A 26,413-nucleotide genomic window follows, 5' to 3' on the forward strand; every position below is an offset into this window, starting at 1 on the left:
GTTAAAGGACATGATTCAGGCGGCGGACATTGATATCGTGTTCGTTCAAGAGGTACGGCCTGATTTGCACCTAGATGTTTGTCGATACGCATATTACGTCAACCCGACGGTGGTGGTGGTACGGCCATATTACTACGCGATGGCATCGAACCAACGGATATTCAGTAATTGCCATCAGCGAGAGGCATTGCGATCACCGTCGGCACAGTCCGGCTTGTGAATCTGTATGCCTCGTCCGGTACAGCGTCGAGAGCGAACACTCTATTACTTCACTGAGGTAACTCCATTGTTTCAAGGCGCTACAGAGCACTCCGTGGTGGGTGGGGTCTTTAACAGCGTCTTACGCCCTGACGATCAGGTCCCTCACCATGTATCATGTCCAGCTCTTCCTGCTATGGTCAGGGATATCGCTTTGCAAGATACATGGACACTAATCCACGGTGACCGACTCGGATATACACACTTCACCAGCCACTCGGCCACCAGGTTGGACAGGATTGACATTTCCCGAGGTCTTCGGGCAGCGACTGTCGGTGCTGAGCTGTGGCCCACTGCATTCACCGACCATCAAGCCTTCATCTGAGCCGTGACTCTGTCACGACAACTGACGAGCCATAGTAGAGGACCTTGGATTCTTAACGTCAACGTTCTCCGGGAAGAGGCTTGCCGTGTAGCCGTCACTGCTACGTGGCACAGATGTGAGCGACGGCGTCATACCTATGATTCCACAACACGATGGTGGACATACTGCGCCAAACCAGCTCTTCGCCGCACGCTCATGTCGTATGTACGAGACAGGTCGCTGAGTTTTACTACACGGTCTTGCGACAACTAGCGTCGCAACAACCTTCGCCAGAGCGCCAAACGGCCGTCCACCAGACACAGGCACGGCTTCTGCAGATCACGGCTGACAGATTGAACGGTGCGCAGGTTCGAGCGAGACTGCAAGATTAAATCCCAGAGCAGCGTGCCTCTCTTTATCACATCGTCAGAGAACGGAGACATCGTAAGAGACAACTCATCACGGCACTTATTTCTGCGGACGGGCAACGCTCAGAGACACACAGCGCCATCTTCCATGCCCTCACAGATTTTCATCGCATTCTCTGTCTAGCAGATCAACGGTGTGACAATGACATTGAGGACGTCCTGCACGACCTGACATCTTCGGGTAGGGCGCAAAGCGACGCCACATTGTTGGAGGACGTCACGTAGGAAGAAATGCACATGACGCTGTCGCGGGGCGTGTGCGTCATGGGGACTTTAAGAAAGCTTTAAATGCAATTATGCACCGACTGAAAAAAATCGCTACACCAAGAAGGAGTTGGTAGACGTGTTTCTACGTCTGCAAAATGAGGTCTATTCACGTTTCACACCAATCGCATAAGAGTGGCGCTTGAGCGCCACTATGACGATGCAAATCAGTTTTGCTTTAAATACACACTGTAACGGTCGTGAGCGTTAACTACCTTTGAGACTGGAGGTGGTGAGTTCATGGTGGTCAAGAACGCTTTCAGGTAGACAAAGACGCAATTATCAACACGTCACTGAATTTGTACAAGGTCGTTGAGATGTCAGGTCAGAGGGGTGTTCTGAACACAATTTCGACACAAAGCAGCTCAATAGGCTGTGGAGTGGAAGGGGTAGGCTAGCAATAGAACAGTGCATCATCACTGACTAGACACTCATTTATTGAACACATAAGTCAGGTATTATCCAAAAGGAACAATCAGTACAAATTACAAAATAATATTCTTTTCCTTTATGTCACTCAAACATTTAAACAGGCAAATAGCAATCATTTAACTGAAAGCCTTTTAAGAAAGCAAGACTAGAAAATTTGAATGATGAGTTAAAATCATATTTAAATAGGCTCTGACCGAGCACATACTTTAAAACGAAATACTTCCTTTAAGGAACCAGCGATCATAATTAATTACATAATCCTCAACAACTATATTACATCCAAGACATTTAAGATTAAACAGTAATATATAACATCAGAGAGCTGTAGTCCCAAGTTTTAAGCAGCACGTTTCAGATGGACTGCACTGCAACAGGACAATGCAATCCCCTCAGAGGATCTCCCCACACAGGAAGTTATTGCCGCAATCGACAAAATATCAACATCATTCCATGTACAGACCTAAAACAAACTAAAAGCTCTCTTAAGTTTGGTACAGTTAATTGCCTTTCAACATAACATACATCACAAGTCTAGCCCTAGGACGGGAGCGACACCCCGCAATTTTGCACGCGAAAAACTACAGCGATGCACTTATCACGTATCCTTACAAAATCCAAGAACAGAGAGCCGGCGCCCCAATAGCGGAACATTTAACCACGTGCAGCGTGCGGGCTTGCGGGATGCTGATCTCACCCTTAACCTCAACACCAGTTCAAATACTAGTCAGCCTACAATCTTGAACCACCATACACATTCCTTCAGTTACTGCGTAGACGACCAATGTGATAGGCAAACAGACCAGCATATGATAAAAGCTTAAGCAATTTTCTTACTAAACAACCCTTATCAATAGTAGCCGTAATTTTTTTTTAACGTGAGCACAAGCACAATCAAAAGACAAACAACGCCAATCCTAAGGACAGTAGCACATAAGCAAGTAGCAATGGTAACTTCTGCTTAGATTGACTACAAATAAGCGCGTGATTTAACACACCAGAGAACAGTCTTTACAACATAACCATCAATACAATAGCAAATTACTCACACGTGTACTTCCCCACGATTTCGATTCGCAAAGCCATAGACAAAACGTGGAGAACGTATCACTTAGACCAACATAATGGTGTTCCCTCAGTTACCCCAAATAACTGACTCCCTTAGTTGCACAGCAAAGAACCAGACCTAATGAAACCACCACAGTTTTCGCCTCTAAATTGTCACAGTACCAGTGAGACTAAATCACAAATGTAATTTTACATCACCAGTTCCCGTATAGTCAATACAAGCGCCTGATTTTCACCCGTTTATAACGGCAGGCAGCAACATCATACGGAAAAGAACGTAGACACAAGCTCTTACCAATTCTCTTCTCCGAAAGCAGCCACCGCAACTCTCGGGACCCACTGTGACATGCAATGCAAAAATCGTTACTCCTTCACACAAATTACAGGACGCCCGCTTCCCGCTGCTTGCTACGGCGCCTTCCGTTCAGAGCCAACTTGTATATCTCCATGCGATAGGTCCGGTCCCACACTCGCTGCGTCAACCCGACAACCGTCTTCCACCACGTCCCGGAGCACACCACCCCACAGGCCCTCGCCTCATTACTCCTCGCGTAGGCTCCAGAGGGCGCTGCTTACCGCCCTGACCGTGGCAGGAAAGACAAACCACCAGAGTCGCACTATCGGTATGAGTCACCACGGCTCAGTCGTGTAATTGGGTCTACGAGAAGCTGAATGTTCCTTCTGCGACATTACAGAAAGACTTGGCATGAATGTGGCTACTTGCAGCGGAGATCATGAAAATGTAGAGCTGCAAGATTTTAGAGGTCTGGGCGCCCACGTGGCATTACCGAGAGGGAAGACCGTCGTGTTCGGTATATGACTGGCTCATCGAACTACATCTGCAACTGCAATTAGAGCAGCTGGTGAAAGCTAGTTCTGCGTTGGTGCCAGTGAGGGCCGTACGTTGGTTGGGAGGAGGTCATTTGATGGCCTGCAACCAATCTGCGTGCTCAACACACTGGACCCACACCTGGAGTTACAGTCTGGGGTGCAATTCCGTATGAGAGAAGGAGCACTCTCATGGTTATCCCACGCACCCTGACTGCAAATCTGTACGTCAGTCTGGTGATTCGACCTGTTGTGCTGCCATTCATGAACAGCATTTCAGGGCGTATTTTCCAATAGGATAACGCTCGCCCACATAAAACTGTTGTAACCCAACATGTTCCACAGAGTGTCGACATGCTGCCCTGGCCTGCTAGATTAGCTGATCTGACTCCAACAGAGCAAATGCGGGACATCGTCGGACGACAGCTCCAGCGTCATTCACAAACAGGATTAACCGTCCGTGCATTGACAGGCCAATTGCAAAAGGCATGGAACTCCATCCCACAAACTGACATCCGGCATCTGTACAACACAGAGCATGCACGTTTGCACGTTTACATTCAATATGTGGCGGTTACACCGGTTATTAACGTACCAAAATTTCACATTTGCAATGATGATCTCGCGCTTACATAACCTGTGATCATGCAATGTTAATCACTGAAATATGTTACCTAGACAAATTTATTCCTGAAATTTAGCTACGCTGTATTATTTTTTGGGGTTGTGATGTTTTCCTGTCAGCCTATATTCTCTTATCTAAAGATTATAAAATTTATTCGTTATCGCTTGCCATTACTTTAAAATCTTGTGATCTTTTGAACGAGCTGCACCTAGCAATCGGTAGTGAACTAGTTCGTATAATGTCCTGTCTGCCTTCAACATACTATTCCGTTTGAACTATTGTTGTATGCAAACTTTGTGTTTCAACACCACAGTGAGTCGAAATATTCGTATATTTTTCTCTGCATGCATTTACAGACCTGAACGTAAGTCAGCCGTTGCCGTCATGGAGGAAGCTACCAGTACATCACTTTATATAAAAAGAATACATCAACCATACAAATTTGTAACAGCTTATCATATAAAAGATACAGGACATCCATTTGACAGTGTAGAAAGCAACCTTGAAATACTACATATAGTGAACGAAGGACACAGAATGTCTCTATATGAAGAACTACGAATCTGTATTCACAGAAGGAAACTTGGGAAACATTTACTTAATGACAATAGTGAAACTGGCTCAACCAACGTTTACAAAAGCTTTGAAAAAGTACTTAAAACACTGTCCACTTTGTAGTTTCAATGCAGAGCTATTAATGTAACCACTCTCATTCACATCTCAGTAAATTCAACCTACAATACATGTGCATGACCTGTTGTGATCTTTTCATATATAAGAAATTAATACAATAATTGAACTGTAAACATGTCCATACCCATTCATATTCTTTTAAAATAATAGGAAACATATTTATGTACATAAACAATTAATCTTTTACTTTTGCGTTCAATGCTGCAGCCCATTCATATTTAAGAAATATACAAGAATAACATATTTATGTAACTATCCAGTATAATAACTGAATTATATACATGTCCATATTCTGGTGCAGCTCATACATATTTTTTAGGAACAGTATATTTCTGTAGAAACCATTTAATATTTTATCTTGCTATCCAGTGAAAACAGGCACATATATATAACGTGTGCAACATCTTGGAAGTGACATTGTAAACGTTATGTACAGTGGGGAGGACATACATACGGCAGCAGTATGCAGACTTTTTACAACTCACGATCCCCGTGAGTTCAATTTACTGTCAGAAAATAATGTTTTCTAATCTCATAAGTACCTTTTCTAAATAACAATTTATATTATTGCATAAGAAGCAACGTAACCTACACTGCCCGTGATCTGCTACAGTGAAAAGACGTCTGTACTCTTCTCCAACACCAGCTATGTAAATAAGCATTCTCCACTTGAAGATATGGTCTGAACCATCGAAAGGAGTAGTGACAAAATAAACAAGTGGCTGACAAACTGTTTTATTTATATTGCAATGTGTCTCTAGGAATTCTAGTAACTTTGCGAAAGCCTCTGCAAGATTTGCAGTTGTTTAACACTATTTCTCGTTTTTGCTAAATGTGTAGTTTCTTTGCTTCAGACAATTGTGTAAGAGATTAGGGAAGTGAACAGTTCAAAATAATCCACAGTCTTCAGTGAACTGTGATGGAAGTGTATTGTAGGTGTAAAACATGTCGAAATGGAGTTTCTTGTTTAGTTTATTTACATTTTAATTGAACTGCATTTAGCCGGACCCTAAGGAATTTCACTAAAAGTGTGTAATTTATTGTATTGCCAGTAAAGTCTGTTTATAATTCTAACTGTTCTCTTCATTTGCTCTTCAGTCTGGAACAGCGCGACCACTACGGTCGCAGGTTCGAATCCTGCCTCGGGCATGGAAGTGTGTGATGTCCTTAGGTTAGTTAGGTTTAAGTAGTTCTAAGTTCTAGGGGACTGATGACCTCAGATGTTAAGTCCCATAGTGCTCAGAGCCATTTGCACCATTTCGCTTCATTTGCTAGAAATTACACAATATGAGTCATTAAGTCTGTATGCTGTCAGTCATCTAGCTGTAGGATTACCGGTTATTATCTGGGCTGTCTTTTGTACATGTGATTAGGCCTCTTGATAAGCCTGCCTGCGTGACGAGCAGATATTACAGTTTCTGAACAGAATTTCAATGTCGAAAAAGGATCATTTATTTAGATTAAGAAAAGAAGTGGCCATGATCTATATGTTACGTTCTTCCAGTATGAGTTCAGTTTTATTCCTGGGATGCAATTTCTCAGTGGGGCGCTCTACTTTCTGTTATGAAGCTGGGGCTCCATAAGTTAAAGAGGTTAATGAATGGCATAATGCGACATATTTTTATGATCTTACAGGAGACACCAAAGTGATGGTTTTTAACGTTAAGTTCTGTCTTCGGAACATTTGTTATATGATACATAGCTTCCTCCGTAAATAATGATTTACGGAAACCCAGCTGGGATGCATTTAGCAAGTTATGCTACAAAAATATTACAGACTACTCTGCTGCAGGCCGTATTATCAAAAAAATTTAAGTCAGTGGAAGGAGTGAAATGAGAGGTGACTTTTTTTCTTATTTTTATAGATGATGTCATTACAGCTTATGTAAGTAGTACCTAAGACAGCACGACTTGCAACATGTATTACGAATATATCTCAAGGGCGATTCTATCACCTCATCACAAGATTTTGATACTCTTAAACACCATCGGAGTCACAAAATCACCACTGCTTACGGATATAACAGTACTTGTGGACTGTGTTTTTTAAACCAGATTCTGTAGGTAACGTAAGTAGTGTCTGTTTAAATAAATCTAATGTTCCCTTGCTTCCTTGTTTATCAGCAACTGCGATGTTTGCCGTGTGGAAGAAACCTAAATTGATGGTCAATAATTTCAAAACGACCTCAATTCTGCCATAACTGCTGTCTTGGACCTCAATTACATACTTCTCGTCATTTTATTTGTTTTTCGTTCAGTTTGCTATACTTTCGGAGTTATTATTTATGACGTGCAGTAGCTAAAACCCATGGTACCAACTTTCTCCTGTATTTTAGATCTGAAGCAGTAATTACAACTAAATAACCAGAAAAAATAATATACACTGCTGTGTTTGTAAAAGATGGTATTTGAGTATTTTATTTCGTGTCTGTAGTACGTGTTTTTCTTTTTTCTTGCTGGTGGGTTTGCAATAATTTTGGTGCTTTTTTCTTGATGATGGATCTGAAACATTGTGACGTCTTATGAGGGTAATTGAGGAAGTACTTCATTGAGAAGAACCGGCCCTGATTTGAGAAAGTCAGTAGTAGCAGCTGGCAGAGATGTGAGATGACCATGTACCATTTCATACTGACACTGAAATGACGCCACATGTTGATCAATGACGCAAGGACTGATCGCCAACTGTTGCCTCTCAGTATGCCTCCCTGTTCTCAGAATTTGAAAGATAAGCTGCAGTCTGTATACGTAAAGCTAAGGCTAACGGCTGCGCTTGGTGCTTCGTTTCTCTTTCTCGTTTCGTTCCCTGTATTGCTGAAGTAAACGCTTTATTACTTTGCAACTTTCTCCATAAAGCAACACGTTTTAACATTTTCATTTGTCAACTGCAGTGAGTTTATTTGATATATAGCTACCGCCTGCGTTTCATTATGTGCCACAGAGTAAGTAAAAATAGCTCTGTCAATGAGCAAAATGAAATGTAATTAAGCGAATGTCTGCCCTTATCAAGTGAAGAGTTGCGTCTCTCCTGGAACAATAACGTCAGATGAAATATTTCATCAGAGAATACGGAAATAAACCTCGAATGGCCCTGCAGTCGCAAAATCATAACGAAATTATGACTAGCTCCGTAAAAACTTTCTTCGGGTTAATAATTTCCAACTGTCACTGCTGTTTTGCAGTTTAATTACTTGCGAATGAAATAAGATTAATTACGACTTTTAAAATCGGCGAAATGACGGCTGCTTCAGCTTTGTTTGTTGTTTGGAGGTCAATGCACCCATGAAATATTTATCCACCCCACACTGTAACACCTGGTCCACCAAAATGATCATGTTCGATAACACTGAATGTACCCTCATATGGAGAGAGATGGGAACCCGTAAGGCATACAGAAACATTATCGTTTTGGTGGTCCACGTGTTACGGTACGAGGAGGCATAATGCTGCAAGTGGATATTGATCTCCAAATCTATGAACACGTACACTCATTTGTCATATTTATTGTGACACTGTGCTCCTTCCCCAAGAGCGTCTTTTCAGGGATGGATTCGGCGCTGACTTCATTTTTATACAAGACAACGTGCGAGCGCCGCGAACTGCGGAGGTGTAGGAACTTTTATAACGAGACGATATTCGGCGAACTGAGTGGTCTGTCCTTTATCCTCCCCCCATCCCCCCCGAGTTACATCCCATCGAGCACGTGTGGGTTGCCTTGTGGAGAGGTCAACATGTCCACAAGCACCAACAAACATACAGCCGTTGTCAGCCGCGGTTGTGGACGTCCGTTCTTCCAGTAACGCTGCTCCTACAGGAACTGCTACCAACGTTGTGGCCGCCATTGGAGCCCGTTACATAGCATGCATAGACGTCCGTGGTGATTAGACATCGCATTAAGAACTATTTCTCACCTTTTCTAGTGTCCAAGAGACCATTATGAATCGCGTTGGTTTCAGTGTAATTATTATCTTTAAATAAAAGTGTCATTTCTGTTCGGTTCATTGTGTATTTCTTTCATTTACGTTCAGTACTGAAGTATAGCAGTTCTTTCTTTGTATGGTCCAAGTTTCACCGAGCTGTGTTACTTCGCAATGGGCGGAAGTTACTTTCGTCCTTAAAATATATATACCAGTGTATGCTTCCAGGGTGGCCGGTTCATCGATAATTTTTGTTGGTGGTCAGTCCTCTTGTATTACAGATGTTTTAAAAGAGTTTTTGATTATACATTTAAGATAATTCTCATTTACTGTTCGGTCTCAGTTACAAACCTTTTTAATTCGATTACTGCATCGGATAAGACGGGTTGCTGATGCAATAACTTAGATCTGAAGATGATCCAAAGTGATGGAAACACGAAACTTCCTGGCAGATTAAAACTGTGTGCCAGACCGAGACTTGAACTCGGGACTTTTGCCTTTCGCGGGCAAGTAGAGCACTTGCCCGCGAAAGGCAAAGGTCCAGAGTTGGAGTCTCGGTCGGTCACACAGTTTTAATCTGCCAGGAAGTTTCATATCAGCGTACACTTCGCTGCAGAGTGAAAATCTCAGTCTGGAAACATCCCCCAGGCTGTGGCTAAGCCATGTCTCCGCAATATCCTTTCAGGAGTGCTAGTTCTGCAAGGTTCGCAGGAGAGCTTCTGTAAAGTTTGGAAGGTAGGAGACGAGGTTCTGGCAGAAGTAAAGATGTGAGGACGGGGCGTGAGTCGTGCTTGCGTAGCTCAGTTGGTAGAGCCCTTGTCCGCGAAAGGCAAAGGTCCCGAGTTCGAGTCGCGGTGTGGCACACAGCTTTAATCTGCCAGGAAGTTTCATATCAGCGCACACTCCGCTGCTGAGTGAAAATCTCATTCTGATCGAAACACGTCATCAAGTTAAAAAAAGTGTGCAACTGAGACGGAAATATAGATGAGAATTAGCTTAAATATAAGCTCGTATACAGTTTCTGAATCGTCTCAAGATTATTATGTCGACCACAGTGAGCTTTAATTTACTTGAGTAAAATTGCGCGTTATAAGTTAATGTGAATGTGTAGATGGATATGAGAGAGACTTGGAGAGAGTGAGTGCATTTTATCTTTTTGTAATTATTTTTCTGGGACTGTTGACAAACCCATAGTTAAAGCGCTCTTCAATCACAAACACACACGTCACGTGCTACATATCTCGACTGCCATAAAAAAGGGGGGTATGGTTGTACCGAAAATGTTAAAAAAGACGGAAATTCACATTTTTCTTGGTCTCCTGTAATAATTTTAATTTGTCAGGGATCTTTTTAAGAAGCTCTAGGACATCGTCAGGCGACAACTGATTCTTGCAACTGCAGACAGAATAAGGTAACTGTGAGATAGTGGAAAATATCAGATAATATGGGTATTACTAGGGTTACTGATGTAAAAAGATTTTACACAGAGATTTTACGCAGAAATAAGTTATCAAATAGTTAAAAATAAACTTGATCCTGCCACTGTGTGTCTAGTTTTGCCTTCTGTGCAATGTGAATTTTCTGACTTTATAAGAGCGGAAAATGAAACGCCTTATGTTCATACAATTAGTCACTATTTGAACAGTTTGAGTCATACAAATACTTGGATGTAACAATATGTAGGAATAGGAAATGGAATGATCACGTAGGTTCAACCGTAGTAACGCAGGTCGCAGATTTTGGTTCATTGACAGGATACAGGGAAAATGCAGTCACTCAACAAAGGAGAACGCTTAAAAAATCTGTGCTTCCCATCTTAGAATACTGCTTAAGTTCATGGTCTCAATACGAAAGTGCATTAACAGGGGATAATAAACGAATACAAAGAAGGGCATCACTAATGGTCACAGGTTTCCTTTATTAACGAGAGAGCGTCCCCGAAGACTTGAATTGATAGTCGGTTTTTAAGTAGATGCCAAACATCTCGCGAAAGTCTTCATGCAAAGTTTCAAGAAACACTGAAGAATTCTTCAACCACTACTTTTCGCCCCCGGAGGGACTGCGAGGATAAGGACTAATTACAGAGTGCAGACAGCCATTTAAGGCAGACACCCATCCCACGCTCCAGAGGCAATTGGAACAGGAAGAAACATTAACCTGCGGAAAATTCCTAACTACTGTCTGCCGCATACTTCACAGTCACTTTCAGAGTAATTGTAACTGTCAGAAGTCTGAATAACCACATTCTGCAGCTCGGACCCTTGCGAGACGTGCAGGAAGAAGGTCAGTGAGATCCTGGAAGGTAATGACTGGAGTCATGCCGACTCCAGTGTCGTGCCTAGTGGAGCTAGGTTTCTCGGCTGAGGATTCACGGCGCGAACAGTCCGACCGAGATAGTCCCGCAGATTGTCGTTTGATTTTTGGCCAGAGGAGTACTTCTCATTCTACTTCTCTTCGAACCGTGCATGTATGCTGTGAACTGTGTGACATGTTGCACTGTCCTGCTGGTTGATGCCGTCGTGATGAGGAAAAACAAACTGCATGTGGGAGTGGGCGTGGTCCCCAATGATACACTACTGGCCATTAAAATTGCTACACAAAGAAGGACTGCAGATGATAAACGGATATTCATTGGACAAACATATTATACTAGAACTGACATGTGAGTACATTTTCACGTAATTTGGGTGTATAGATCCTGAGAAATCAGTACCCAGAACAACCACCTCTGGCCGTAGTAACGGCCTTGATACGCCTGGGCATTGAGTCAAACAGAACTTGGATGGTGTGTACAGGTACAGCTGCCCATGCAGCTTCAACACGATACCACAGTTCATCAAGAGTAGTGACTGGCGTATTTTGACGAGCCAGTTGCTCGGCAACCATTGACCAGATGTTTTCAGTTGGTGAGAGATCTGGAGAATGTGCTGGCCAGGGCAGCAGTCGAAGATTTTCTGTATTCGGAAAGGCCCATACAGGACTTCCAACATGAGGTCGTGCATGATCCTGCTGAAATGCAGGGTTTCGCAGGGATCGAATAAAGGGTAGAGGCACGAGTCGTAACACATCTGAAATGTAACGTCCACTGTTCAAAGTGCAGCCAATGCGAACAAGAGGTGACCGAGACGTGTATCCAATGGCACCCCATACCATCACGCCAGGTGATACGCCAGTATGGCGATGACGAATACACGCTTCCAATGTGCGCTCACCGCGATGTCGCCAAACACGGATGCGACCACCATGATGCTGTAAACAGAACCTGGATTCGTCCGAAAAATAGACGTTTTGCCATTCGTGCACCCAGGTTCGTCGTTGAGTACACCATCGCAGGGGCTCCTGTCTGTGAAGCAGCGTCAAGGGTAACCGCAGCTACGGTCTCTGAGCTGATAGTCCATGCTGCTGCAAACGTCGTCGAACTGTTCGTGCAGATGGTTGTTGTCTTGCAAACGTCCCCCTCTGTTGACTCAGGGATCGAGACGTGGCTGCACGATCCGTTACAGCCATGCGGATAAGATGCCTGTCATCTCGACTGCTAGTGATACGAGGCCGTTGTGATCCAGCACGGCGTTCCGTATTACCCTCCTGAACCCACCGATTCAATATTCTCCTGACGGTCATTGGATCGACCAATGCGAGCAGCAATGTCGCGGTAGGATAAATCGCAATCGCGATAGGCTACAATTCGACCCTTATCAAAGTCGAAAAACGTGATGGTACGCATTTCTCCTCCTTACACGAGGCATCACAACAACGTTTCACTAGGCAAAGCCGGTCAACTGCTGTTTGTGTATGAGAAATCGGTTGTAAACTTTCCTCATGTCAGCACGTTGTAGGTGTCGCCACCGGCGCCAGCGTTGTGTGAATGCTCTGAAAACCTGATCATTTGCATATCACAGCATCGTCTTCCTGTCGGTTAAATTTCGCGTCTGTAGCACGTCATCTTCGTAGTGTAGCAATTTTAGTGGCCAGTAGTGTACTTAAAACTAACTAACCAAAGGACATTAGACACATCCATGCCCAAGGAAGGATTCGAACCTGCGACCGTAGCAGACGCGCGGGTCCCGGACTGAAGCGCCTAGAACCGCTCGGCCACAGCGGCCGGCCCCAGCCACGTTCTGCTGAGGCATGTACACAGCAGCGTTCTCAGAATGGTCGTTGAGGAGACACTGTTTGTAGCCTCTTGGTTGATCTGGGCGTTTAGCTGATCAACAGTTGCACGTCTATTCGCCCGTACACGTTTCCGCGATCTCCGTTCACCCCTGTCATCCGCCATAGGTGATGCACCGCAGTTGCCTCGGAGCCAGTTTTGGATAGCGCCATTTTGCCACGCACCGTGTACTTCAACCATGGCGATACAAGAACAGTTAACAAACTTTATGCTTATATGGATATGGTGTTTTTTCTTTCTGAGATGTCCGAAAGAACAGACACCATATCGACGTAAGTATACAGTTCTGGCAATACCGGCCATGACCTTCTTCTGTGCGCATGCACACACATTACCCGAACTCTTACGGGAGTTGGTAAGAATGTCTTCCAAGAGTAATGAATGTGTTGGGTAGGGACACTACGAATGTAGTGTGTGGACATACAAGGTTACAATGTGGGTCACGCGGGAGGCGTGAGTGAGATACTCCCTGCAGTCGCACTATCCTCTGTGCCCTCGGTGGCTCAGTTCGATAGAGCGTTTGCTATGTAAGCGAAAGATCCCGGGTTCGAGTCCCGGTCGGGGCACATATTTTCCCCTGTCCCCGTTGATATATATCAACGCCCATCAGCAGCTGAAGGTATTTATATACACTCCTGGAAATTGAAATAAGAACACCGTGAATTCATTGTCCCAGGAAGGGGAAACTTTATTGACACATTCCTGGGGTCAGATACATCACATGATCACACTGACAGAACCACAGGCACATAGACACAGGCAACAGAGCATGCACAATGTCGGCACTAGTACAGTGTATATCCACCTTTCGCAGCAATGCAGGCTGCTATTCTCCCATGGAGACGATCGTAGAGATGCTGGATGTAGTCCTGTGGAACGGCTTGCCATGCCATTTCCACCTGGCGCCTCAGTTGGACCAGCGTTCGTGCTGGACGTGCAGACCGCGTGAGACGACGCTTCATCCAGTCCCAAACATGCTCAATGGGGGACAGATCCGGAGATCTTGCTGGCCAGGGTAGTTGACTTACACCTTCTAGAGCACGTTGGGTGGCACGGGATACATGCGGACGTGCATTGTCCTGTTGGAGCAGCAAGTTCCCTTGCCGGTCTAGGAATGGTAGAACGATGGGTTCGATGACGGTTTGGATGTACCGTGCACTATTCAGTGTCCCCTCGACGATCACCAGTGGTGTACGGCCAGTGTAGGAGATCGCTCCCCACACCATGATGCCGGGTGTTGGCCCTGTGTGCCTCGGTCGTATGCAGTCCTGATTGTGGCGCTCACCTGCACGGCGCCAAACACGCATACGACCATCATTGGCACCAAGGCAGAAGCGACTCTCATCGCTGAAGACGACACGTCTCCATTCGTCCCTCCATTCACGCCTGTCGCGACACCACTGGAGGCGGGCTGCACGATGCTGGGGCGTGAGCGGAAGACGGCCTAACGGTGTGCGGGACCGTAGCCCAGCTTCATGGAGACGGTTGCGAATGGTCCTCGCCGATACCCCAGGAGCAACAGTGTCCCTAATTTGCTGGGAAGTGGCGGTGCGGTCCCCTACGGCACTGCGTAGGATCCTACGGTCTTGGCGTGCATCCGTGCGTCGCTGCGGTCCGGTCCCAGGTCGACGGGCACGTGCACCTTCCGCCGACCACTGGCGACAACATCGATGAACTGTGGAGACCTCACGCCCCACGTGTTGAGCAATTCGGCGGTACGTCCACCCGGCCTCCCGCATGCCCACTATACGCCCTCGCTCGAAGTCCGTCAACTGTACATACGGTTCACGTCCACGCTGTCGCGGCATGCTACCAGTGTTAAAGACTGCGATGGAGCTCCGTATGCCACGGCAAACTGGCTGACACTGACGGCGGCGGTGCACAAATGCTGCGCAGCTAGCGCCATTCGACGGCCAACACCGCGGTTCCTGGTGTGTCCGCTGTGCCGTGCGTGTGATCATTGCTTGTACAGCCCTCTCGCAGTGTCCGGAGCAAGTATGGTGGGTCTGACACACCGGTGTCAATGTGTTCTTTTTTCCATTTCCAGGAGTGTATAATTCTAATTTCGTTAACAAATTTAGTTCTTTGGGAAAAGCTTCCACCTTTGTCCGAAAGTCAATGACCATGCTCTTTTGGAAGTCCGAAAAATCGCACCTTTTTCGCATTACGACGACGACAGCGCTGCTTTCAGAGTCTCCCAAACGCCCTTTATATAGCCTCCACTGATAGTGCTTCCATCTGCCGTCTGTGAGTGGTTATTGCATTCTGATGTCGATCATAGGCAGTGGTCACATTAAGGTGACTGCACAGTGTATGTATATGTACATGTGACTAAGCTGGAACTCTGTCCAAGTTTTCCTTTGATCTATAATACTTCCAGTTGTGTCATGTTTCTACTTTCCTCGTCCGTATGCGGAACATCATATAGTAAGAATTTTAAACATGTTGCAGCCCTGTCAGCAACTGTGATAAATTAATATGTCAAAAATCCGCCTCAGCTGCGAAATATTACTGGCCTTTACCCGGGTTTCAGCTAGAGTAATCTAGCCTTCTTCAGAAGCATAAAATAAACTAATACATGCCAGATAAGGCACGGTCAAACATAGAAAGCTGAAGTACCGTGGTACCATATCAAGCTACGTTACTTAGCTGAGGAACAGCCCCGGCCCCACTTCGAGGAAAGCGGTCGGTTAGCCGCGGACGCTACGTTGGAACTGACTGTGGCACGAGGGTATGTACCGAGCAAGACGGCGGATCAAGCGCATGCGCTCACGGAAAGTCAAACGTGCCTGCCATTGGCTGTCTTTATGTTACGTATTGGGAAATTACCTATAATGTTAAACCGTAAATTTGTGGGAGAACAATGCACTGAGTAGATAGAATCCCGATGAGCGTTAACTGTAAACCGAGACCTTATTAACTGATAAGAAATTTACTTAGACGTTAAGTTCAGCTTGTTAGATTAAAAACCACATATGATCACCGCTATGTTGTATCGTTGCACGATCTCATGCGGGGGATGAACAAGGTTATATGTCCGTAACGTGAGAACTTATCAGGGTTAGGAGAAGGTGGAAATAAAATAATTTCCTTTATACATGGAGTAATACGTCAATCTGTCAACGCAAAATTTGACTAACGTTGTTATGTTATGGCACTACATTCCTACGCATTTATGATTGACTGGGTCTGTAAAGCTTAGGGCATCTTTTATGACTTTATTCACAGATGGTCAACGTTGTGTTTAGGAAACCTGTAACAACGTAACCAAACATACACTAACTACAAATAGAAAATGTACGACCATCCACTATATGTAGTCACAAGAGTGACGTGGAACAAAATTCTTAAGGGAAAAGGTTAATTATTAGTTAATAGTGGGTTCAAGACCCCTATGGTACTTTAGCTTTCTATGTTTGACCGTGCCTTATTCTGGTATGTATTAGTTTATTTTATGTTTCTGAAGAGGGCTAGAATACTCTAGCTGAAACCTGGGTACAGACCAGTAACATTTCACAACGGAGGCGGATTTTTGACGTATTCATCGTATAGTACATCATAAGTACAGTTTTCAGTTTGAGCAAACTGACCATAAGTTGAAAGAATTGTTTCAGGCCCTATGTTCTCTAGTGTTCAGCCAGTTTATTTTCCGTAGCTCTACCATATTAACTTACAACTTTCCACAGAACTTACAGTGATCTTACATACTTCACATTCTGTTGAAGGTTGAACTACGTCTCCAGTATTGAAAACTTACCCAGTTAGAATAAACTGCAGGTATGTGTTTGCGGGAGTTTATATTTCTGCAGTAATCTGAAGTTTTGCTCGAATACGAGATGATGGCCCATTTTCTATTTTTAGTGAGTGGATTATGCTGCCCACCACACAGAAGTGGTATAAATTTAAAAATATTCTATTCCCATTTCGCGTCAGAATCGCCATAGCTTTGGTGGGGGTAATTAAGTACTTAATACTCTGACGAAATTCCAAGGTAATATTGTTTGACGACAACTGGATTGTTCATAAATGTACCTGCTGATGAGAACATACTCGCAGCCTGTTAGTACACATACAGTAGAGATCTAAAGTAAACTTCCTTGAGTCATGGACTGTGCGGCTGGTTCCGGCGGAGGTTCGAGTGCTCCCTAGGGCGTGGGTGTGTGTGTTTGTTCAGAGGATAATTTAGGTTAAGTAGTGTGTAAGCTTACGGACTGATGACAGCAGTTAAGTCGCATAAGCTTTCACACACATCTGAACAACATTTTTTAAACTTCCTTGAAACTGCACGACATAATCTCTGCTACTGCAACTGATTGAATCAGAATTATTTTCACTTCCAGAACTGTCTTTACGTACAGTCAGACGAGCTAAGAGTAGGTTATCCCTTCAGTCCCTTAATCTTTGAGAATATCATGGACGATTTAAAACGATGATTCTTTGAAAAATAAATATAAGATCAATATGTGAACTAGCGCAACTCGTCAGTCAAACAGATTCTTTGATTCTTATACCTTCGCATATAATAAAACTAGCGGTGTGCGTGGCGTTGCCGGGGTACTTTTTTATTCTAACCTTCTATTAGTCAATCTGCTTTTTCTCCTCTCTCTGTCCTTCTCCTCCCCCAATCCCCTCATTCATCTCCTCCTTCATCTCTCTGTTGATCTCCTCCTGCCCCCTCTCTGTCCTTCTCCTCTCCCTCTCCCCCCATTCATCTACTCTTTTCCGCCTATCTTCTTCTTCCCGTTCGCTCTCTCCATCTACTTCTCCTTCCTGCTCTCTCCACGTTATTATGCTCATTCCAATAGGGTGCTGGTCGTTTTTATTCCCACAGTATTCCTTTCCGGAACTTAGCTAATACGTGTATCAAATTTAGTTAAATCGTTCCAGGAGTTTAGGACGAGTATTCTACTCGTGGCTTTGCCCGTGTACACACATGTCAGATATGTTTCACATATATTTAACATGTATCACATATATTTAACATGTTTCACGTATATTTAACATGTTTCACATGTAATTGTACACGTATTTCACAAATATCTCTAGCGAATTTTGCTCTGCAGTTTCGTTTTCACGCAGCTTATGTGCTGTACAATGGTATAATTTTGCATGTGCATCGAGTGGTATATGTGGCCACTGTCTCCGAAATGTATTAAGAATAGAGTTAGTAGTAAAGAAGTAATAAATTAAAACGTCATACATGATGCTACATTTTTCACACATCTCAGTGTTTAGGCCGTCACATCGCCTGAACTATGTGTCGAGCAAAAGCCGGCCGCTGTGGCCGAGCGGTTCTAGGCGCTTCAGTCCGGAACTGCGCTGCTGCTGCAGTCGCAGGATCGAATCCTGCCTCGGGCATGGATGTGTGTGATGTCCTTAGGTTATTTAGGTTTAAGTAGTTTTAAGTCTAGGGTACTGTTGTGTACATAGTTCCGCGTAGTCAGTGCGTACACAACTTCTCCACTAGAGCGCGCCCCGCTAAGCACAACAGTGCAGGCGCAGCGCTCGTCCATCTCTGCACAACGAGATGGCGCTGTCTTAGAGACGGACCAAATTCTGCTTCCGCCGATCCGCGTATTAATATGTAACGCAGCCAATGAGATTGCTGCTAACGTAGAACCTTTTCTCCTCGCGGATCACACTCGCGCAGTGATATCTGAACGCGCGAGGTATTATAACGAGTGTACAGACCTCCGATTAGTCAGTCTGCATTAGTCTGCATTAGTCTGTAGTCAAGTCTGCGCCTAACAAGATTATCATATTCCTGTACATAGCCATGAAGAGAAATGTATAGACACTTTGTCAAGTATCAGAGATATGTGAGAATAAGATTAACGTACCAAGACCAAAGGAACTTCAGATTGTCAATTTTAAATAGCATCCAGAAAACTAATCAAGTTCTGTTTAAAGTTGGTCACCGTCAATCTGCTACTCTAAGCGTGCAAGTGGCATTTCTATCGTCTGACCTAACGGCAGATGATAAACACGCCACAATAAGACCACGAGACATATTGCTGACACTCGCCTACTTCGTTAGAGCGACAAGTCAAATAATCTGATGGTGTGTGTACCGAAGGTCTTACAGTACGCACACCACAACTACAGTAGCTCTGCCTTGTCAAATAGTATGTATAGTCTGCAGGCCATCACATATCTTCTACGTTCACAGACAAACGATAAATCGTTTCAGTGGTTTAGGAGAGGATGTGGAACATTAAAACATACATAAATATATACATGCATGTACAAGTACATCCAGTTTTATAATATACACAACAAAAAAAAGTTTTGCACCACCCCAGCTCCCAGAGCTCCTGAAGATAAGCGTTGACTGTGGATGTAGTATCACAGACACAGTCCCTTTGACTGTTCAGAGATGTCACTAAACCCACCCGAAGATGTAAACAACCATGTTGTACCACAGACACAGTCCCATTGACTGTTCAAAGATGTCACTAAACCCACCCAAAGATGTAAACAACCATGCATTAGCAGCGCCTATTAGACGGAGGGGGTCCAACAGCCAATCAGTTCCAGTCGTTCCACCAGGAAGGAGGTACACGGCTCGTGTTGCCTGCAGTTTAATCATGCATAGACGGTCAATAACGCGGTTCGATCGCATTCGCATTATTACTTTGTGCCAGGGAGGGTTCTCAACAAGGGAAGTGTCCAGACATTTCGGAGTGAAACGTGTTGTTCGGACATGGAGGAGATACAGAAAGACAGGAACTGTTTTTGACATGCCTCGCTCTGGCCGCCCCAGGGCAGGCAGCCACAGGACGTCGTGTTACGACTCACACTGTGCGCAATAGCCTGCATGATGCACAACTTCACTCCCGACGTCCATGGCTAGATCCATCTCTGCATCCACGACAATGCAGCGCGGTACAGATGGGCCCAACAACATGCCGAATGGACCGCTCAGGATTGGCATCACGTTCTCTTCACCGATGACCGTCGCATATGTCTTCTACCACACAATCGTCGGAGACGTGCTTGGACAACCCGGTCAGGCTGAAAGCCTTAGACGCACTATCCACCGAGGTAGAGGTTCCCTGCTGTTTTGGGATGTCATTATGTGGGGCCGACGTATGCCACTGGTGGTCATGGAAGGCGCCGTAACGACTGTAGTATACGTGAATGCCATCGTCCGACCGATAGTTCAACACTATCGGCAGCATATTGGCGAGGCATTCGTCTTCATGAACGACCATTCGCGCCCCCATCGTGCACATCTTGTGAATGACTTCCTTCAGGATAGCGACATCGCTCGACTAGTGTGGACACCATGTTCTGCAGACATGAACCATACCGAACATGCCTGGGATGGATTGAAAAGGGCTGTTTATGGACGACGTGACCCACCAACCACTCTGAAGGATCTACGCCGAATCATCGTTGAGGAGTGGGAGAGTCGGGACCAACTGTGCCTTGATGAACTTGCGGATAGTATGCTACGACGAATACAGGCATGCATCAATGCAAGAGGACGTGCTACTGGGTATTAGACGTACCGGTGTGTATAGCAATCTGGACCACCACATCTGAAGGTCTCACTGTATGGTGGTACATTATACAATGTGTGGTTTTCCTGAGCAGTAAAAAGGGAGGAAATGACGTTTATGTTGATCTCTATTCCAATTTTCTGTACAGGTTCCGGAACTCTCGGAACCGAGGTGTCGCAAAACTTTTTTGATGTGTGTATGTGTGAATTAAATTTATGTTGTACCACATGACTTTTTTAAATAAATTTATTAATCCTTAGACTTTAGTACACATAAACACTCATTTAAAACTAAAGGTAGCCCCGCGGAGTGGCAGCGCGGTTTGAGGCATCATGTCACGGACTGCGCGGCCACTCCCGCCGGAGGTTTGAGTCCTCCCTCGGGCATGGGTGTGTGTGTTGTTCTTAGCATAAGTTAGTTTAAGTAGTGTGTAAGTCTAGGGACTGATGACCTAAGCAGTTTGCTCCCTTAGGAATTCACACACATTTGAACATTTTTGAAATTACATATAAACAAGAGTTATAGTACCTCAACGTTCCCAACTTCCACTAAGACAAAAAAAAAAAAAAATACAGTTAGCAATCTACTCCCTCGTGTATTTCCTTATATTACTTCCAGTATCCGAAACCTGTTTACGAACAGAATTATGGACCAGCAAGCAAAGCTCTGGGCTGATCGATAACACTGCACACACAGAAAGAAGACATGTAAAATTCTACTCGTTCTTTACACTGTACAAACGAATGAGCCCTTGGTGACAAAAGTGTTGAGAAGTCAATCACTTATGTGATATTCTTCATTTTGAGTTTAACAGAAAGGTCAAGCCAACGCAGGCAACTTACGGGGTGAGAAAGGGGGGGGGGGGCTATTGGCGAAATCACAATAAGAAATTGGTTCTGTCAAGTCAAAGTAGTTTCACACTAATGCAATTCCCCGAATCCGGGGAGGTCTTCGGGTATTGACGAAGGCCTTCCTACACTTCAGGCCTGGATGATTCACGTCATTCAGTCCAACAAATGCTGTTAGCTACGTTATACGTTTCCGAGCTACCGAGGCGAGGTGAGTTCTTTAGGTTGCGTGACGTCTCGCAGGCGCCATTGCCGCAGACTATTAAGTGTATTGGGGAGTGGGAAGATTGCTAGCCTTCGTCCGATTTAAGATCGTTTTATACGTCTCCACATAGATCTGCGTAACGACGGGCGTCTGTCGTGCCATATAAGGTTAACAGTCCACCTACACGTCACTCCAATTTCCCACCGCCGCAATAGCTACAGTTGCTGCCAGAAGCTAACAGCTACGCAAACACTCTGGCATTTGACAAAGCTGCTTTTCTGAGCCAGTGAGCTTACAGCCAATGTAAAGTATCCGTGAAGATTCCTAATAATATTTTGTGATTAACGGGTAAGAGAAAGAGCTGGGAGTCAATGAGGTGATGTCCGATCTAAGGGAACCATGGCGACACCAATTAGCGTACTGAGCATAGAGGACACAAGAAAGAGTTCTACGGCTGTACTGGCTAGGACATTCCTAGGAGAAAGTTCATCCGTCTAGCCGCAGAGGGTTTTCTTCGTCTGAGAACATTGTCTCCCTTTCACGTAGTGTGTGAGGAACTCCGTCCGAACAGGCCGCCGAGGGCGCAACGGTACTGACTAACCGCCGTGTCATCATCATCCGGAGGCATCACTGGATGCAGGTATGGAGGAGTAAGTCGTTAACACACTCCGTTCTCGGTCGTTGTCAGCTTTCATGACCGGAGGCGCTATTTCTCAGTCAAGTAGCTCTTCAATAGGACTCACAAGAGCTGAATGCACCCTCTTGCCAACAGCTTTCTGCAGATTTGAATGTTCGTTAAGCTCGGTAGCACTTAACTTCGCTCATGTGACGGGAACCGGTGTTACCAATGAGACAAAGACGTTAGCATTTGTGTATTAAGTGCAGATGATTGTGATGAGTATACTTTTAGTGCAGTGTCATGTTTGTGTTATGTGATAAGAGAAGGAATAGGATGAATGCCGGTACATATAAACTGATGCGCCAAAGAAACAGGTACAGGCATGTGTATTCAAATACAGAGATACGTAAACAGGCAGCCGGCCGGGGTGGCCGAGCGTTTCTAGGCGCTACAGTCTGGAACCGCGCGATCGCTACGGTCGCAGGTTCGAACCCTGCCTCGGGCGTGGGTGTGTGTGATGTTCTTAGGTTAGTTAGGTTTAAATAGTTCTAAGTTCTACGGGACTGATGACCTTAGAAGTTAAGTCCCATAGTGCTCAGAGCCATTTGAACCATTTAAACAGGCAGAATACAACGCTGGGTCGTCAACGCCTATACAACAAGGGTCTGGCTGCAGTTGTTAGATCGGTTACTGCTGCTACAATGGCAGGTTGTCAAGATTTAAGTAAGTTTGAACGTGGTGTTATTAGCTGTGGCGCGGGATTATCCGAGCGGTCTTGGGCGCTGCAGTCATGGACTCTACGGCATGGGTGTGTGTGTTTGTCCCTAGGATAATTTAGGTTGAGTAGTGTGTAAGCTTAGTGACTGATTACATTAGCAGTTAAGTCCCATAAGATTTCACACACATTTGAACATTTTGTTTGTTATTAGCGGCGCACGAGTGGGGAACACAGCATCTCCGAGGTAGCGATGAAGCGGGGATTTTCCCGCACGACCATTTTCACGAGTGCACCGTGAATATCAGGAATCCGCTAGAACATCAAGTCTCTGACAGCGCTGCGGCCGGAAAGAGATCCTGCAAGAACGAGACCAACGACTACGAAAGAGAATCGTTCTACTTGACAGAAGTGCAACCCATCCTTAAATTGCTGCACAGTTCAGTGCTGGGCCATCAAGAAGTGTCAGCGTGCGAACCATTCAACGAAATATCATTGATACGGGCTTTCGGAGCCGAAGGCCCACTCATGTACCTTTGATGACCGCACGACATTAAGCTTTACGCCACGCTTTGGCCCGTCAACATCGACATTGGACTGTTGATGACTGGAAACATGTTGCATGGTCGACGAGTCTCGTTTAAAATTGTATCGAGCGGGTATGTATGGAGATAACCTCATGAATCCATAGACCCTGCATGTCAGCAGGGGACTGTTTAACCTGGTGGAGGCTCTGTAATGGTGTGGGACGTGTGCAATTGGAGTGATATGGGACCCCTGATACGTCCAGGTACACCTCTGACAGGTGACACGTACGTAAGCATCCTGTCTGATCACCTGCATCCCTTCATGTCCACTGTGCAGTCCGACGGACTTGGGCAATTCCAGCAGGACAATGTGACACCCCACACGTCCAGAACTGATAGAGAGTGGCCCCAGGAACACTCTTCCGAGTTTAAACACTTCCGCTTTCCACTAGCTTCCCAGACATGAACATTATTGAGCATATCTGGGATGGTTTTCAACGTGCTGTTCAGAAGAGATCTCTATCCCTTCGTACTCTTACGGATTTATGGACAGCTCTGCAGGATTCATAGAATTAATTCCCTCGACCACTACTTCAGACATTAGTCGAGTTCATGACATGTTGTGCTGTGGCACTTCTGCGTGCTCTCGGGGTCCCTACACGATATTAGGCAGGTGTACCAGTTTCTTCAGTGTACAAAGCTTCTTGAATAGCACGAATATGATCGTCAAACTTAATGTCTCCATTTGAAAAACAGATCAGAATCGTATCACATATCCTTGCTTTCTGAACCTCTATTGAAGGGGTTTAGAATTTATTGCATGACTTGCGCACAAACTCTTGTGTTGTGGATTTTTACGCCATCTTCTCTCGTCCCATTTTCAGGATGCGAAGTGTCTACCGCTGAATTGTCACCCTGCAGGACTATATTAGCGACTACGTTTACGGAGACGAGTTTGTTAGAATGTAATAAACGTTACTTGCCTTCTCTGACTTTTCCTTATTTGAGCTAGATATGGACATTATTACTCCATCTAGTTAATTTCGAGCTTCAGTCATATCCCAGTACATGTGATTATACAGTGACTACATAGGACTGGAATGTGACTTGAATTTTCTGTGTAACTCACTTTTAGCTTGGTATAAATCATTTTCATCCCAGTGTGTACTCTATACAAGATAAAGGCCGTCATATTAGTACACCCCATTGAGCAAGAATATTTATGGAGTCGGCATTTAGATGCACAGTTCAAGTTTTTCTTTTTCGCGAACATACATTGCTTCCCAGGTCACCTACCTTTCTGGAAGTTAATTAAAAACGTGCAGAATGAAAGGGGCAGGGAGAAAACTCTTCCTTCTTTCATAGGATTACCATTACTTTCGTCAAATCAAGGACTTATTACCATATGTTTTGGGTCCAACCCATGACATAATTTTGAAATTACCTAAGAATGTTAACTGTCTACTGAAAAATTAGACTTCTTTGAGATGCCACTCGCGTATTTTAATATAGCCACACGAGAACACTACATGATATTAATACAACACCTTCTGATACAGAAAAGTACATGATCGAACACAATGTTTGCGAAAATGTGTCTTTACACTATTTGAGGCACGTGCCTGTGCCTCATGACTACCGGAGTGAATCTTTTAATACTGAATACTGGCAAACACATCCTGCCACAGACAACATGACTGTACGTCTCGACTGCCTAATCCAGAGTGATGAACAGGAACTTAAATAAAAATTGGAAACACATCCCACGACAGACAACATGTCTGTTCCTCTCGACTGCCTAATCCAGAGTGACGAACAGCCCGAAACACTTCGCGCGCCATAAAAGAAAAGGCGTGGCCCGAACGCTTCCGAAGTGCTTCGTCTGCAATTTCGTCAGTCTTTTGTTTTTTATTTAAATTGTTTTTAATCATTCTAAAATGACTGATTGATAGCTGTTGAGAGATACTTATATTACAAAGTGAAGTCATTCCAATGAGTAGTTTAACTAATAATAATAACTACACTTTAACGTTTTGGCGCCCTTGCTCCGAACACAGCAGCCAATTACAGAGCAGTAGCATTATGCAGGCAGTCTTTCTCACGGGAATGGTACCGAATCTAACATCTGTCACAGGTACGTCACACCACATTTCGTCATCTATATACTTCTTGCATCGCCACTGCTCTGGGAACAACTTCTTGGAGCCTAATATGATGGCTGACTAAGCGAGAAATATTACAGAGCGCGTTGCGTTCGTTCATATACGTGATGGTAATAGGTCAAGATTGTAACGATCAAACTGTCACACGAGCACGTAGATGCTTCTAGAGATGCTATGGTGTTAGAGTGTGTGACGCCATGTCGGTATGTAATCGATTAATGAAAGAAAGCAGAGGAAATGCCTGTCACTGTTTCCCTGTTAGCAGATGATGGTACTCTCACTAACCACTATTCTGTCCGTTGACCATGGAAACATCAATGCACTTTTCCTAGTGCTGCAATTTCAGCTACCGGAATCGATAATATGTAGAAAGATGGGGAAAGGGGGAAAATTACATACCAGTAAGAGGAATCAAATTTTAAATAAGCCGAATGAAATTGTCCGTTAATATTAGTAACAATAATTTCGTATGGCTCAATAGCCTGTTCAAGCCTTTTAATTAGACGGCTCTTCGACTACTTCGGCAACGGCCTTACTGCAGTGGATACACCGGTTCCCGTTAGATCACTGAAGTTAAGCGCTGTTCGGCGTGGTCGGCACTCGGATGGGTGGCCATCCGGGTCGCCATGCGCTGTTGCCATTTTTCAGGGTGCACTCAGCCACGTGATGCCAACTGAGGAGCTACTCGACCGAATAGTGGCTGCTCCGGTCAAAGAAAACCATCATTACGACCGGGAGTACGGTGTGCTGACCACACGCCCCTCCTATCTGCATCCTCAGTTGAGGATGGCAAAGCGGTGGGATGGTCCCGATTGGCCACTTCTGGCCTGAAGAAGGAGTGCTGAGTGCT

At 44.8% G+C, this 26,413-nt stretch overlaps 1 non-coding gene and 1 pseudogene across 1 annotated transcript; both read left to right on the plus strand.

Annotated features, from left to right (window-relative positions):
* Window positions 1-13,473: 13,473 nt before the first annotated feature.
* Trnat-ugu (transfer RNA threonine (anticodon UGU)) lies at window positions 13,474-13,548 on the plus strand. The gene has a single exon. It is a non-coding gene; the product is annotated as a tRNA-Thr (tRNA).
* Window positions 13,549-26,085: 12,537 nt separating this feature from the next.
* Window positions 26,086-26,203, plus strand: LOC126476183 (5S ribosomal RNA; annotated as a pseudogene).
* The last annotated feature ends 210 nt before the right edge of the window (window positions 26,204-26,413 follow it).

Source organism: Schistocerca serialis, chromosome 4 (assembly GCF_023864345.2).
Source record: "Schistocerca serialis cubense isolate TAMUIC-IGC-003099 chromosome 4, iqSchSeri2.2, whole genome shotgun sequence".
In the NCBI taxonomy this organism is placed as follows: domain Eukaryota; kingdom Metazoa; phylum Arthropoda; class Insecta; order Orthoptera; family Acrididae; genus Schistocerca; species Schistocerca serialis.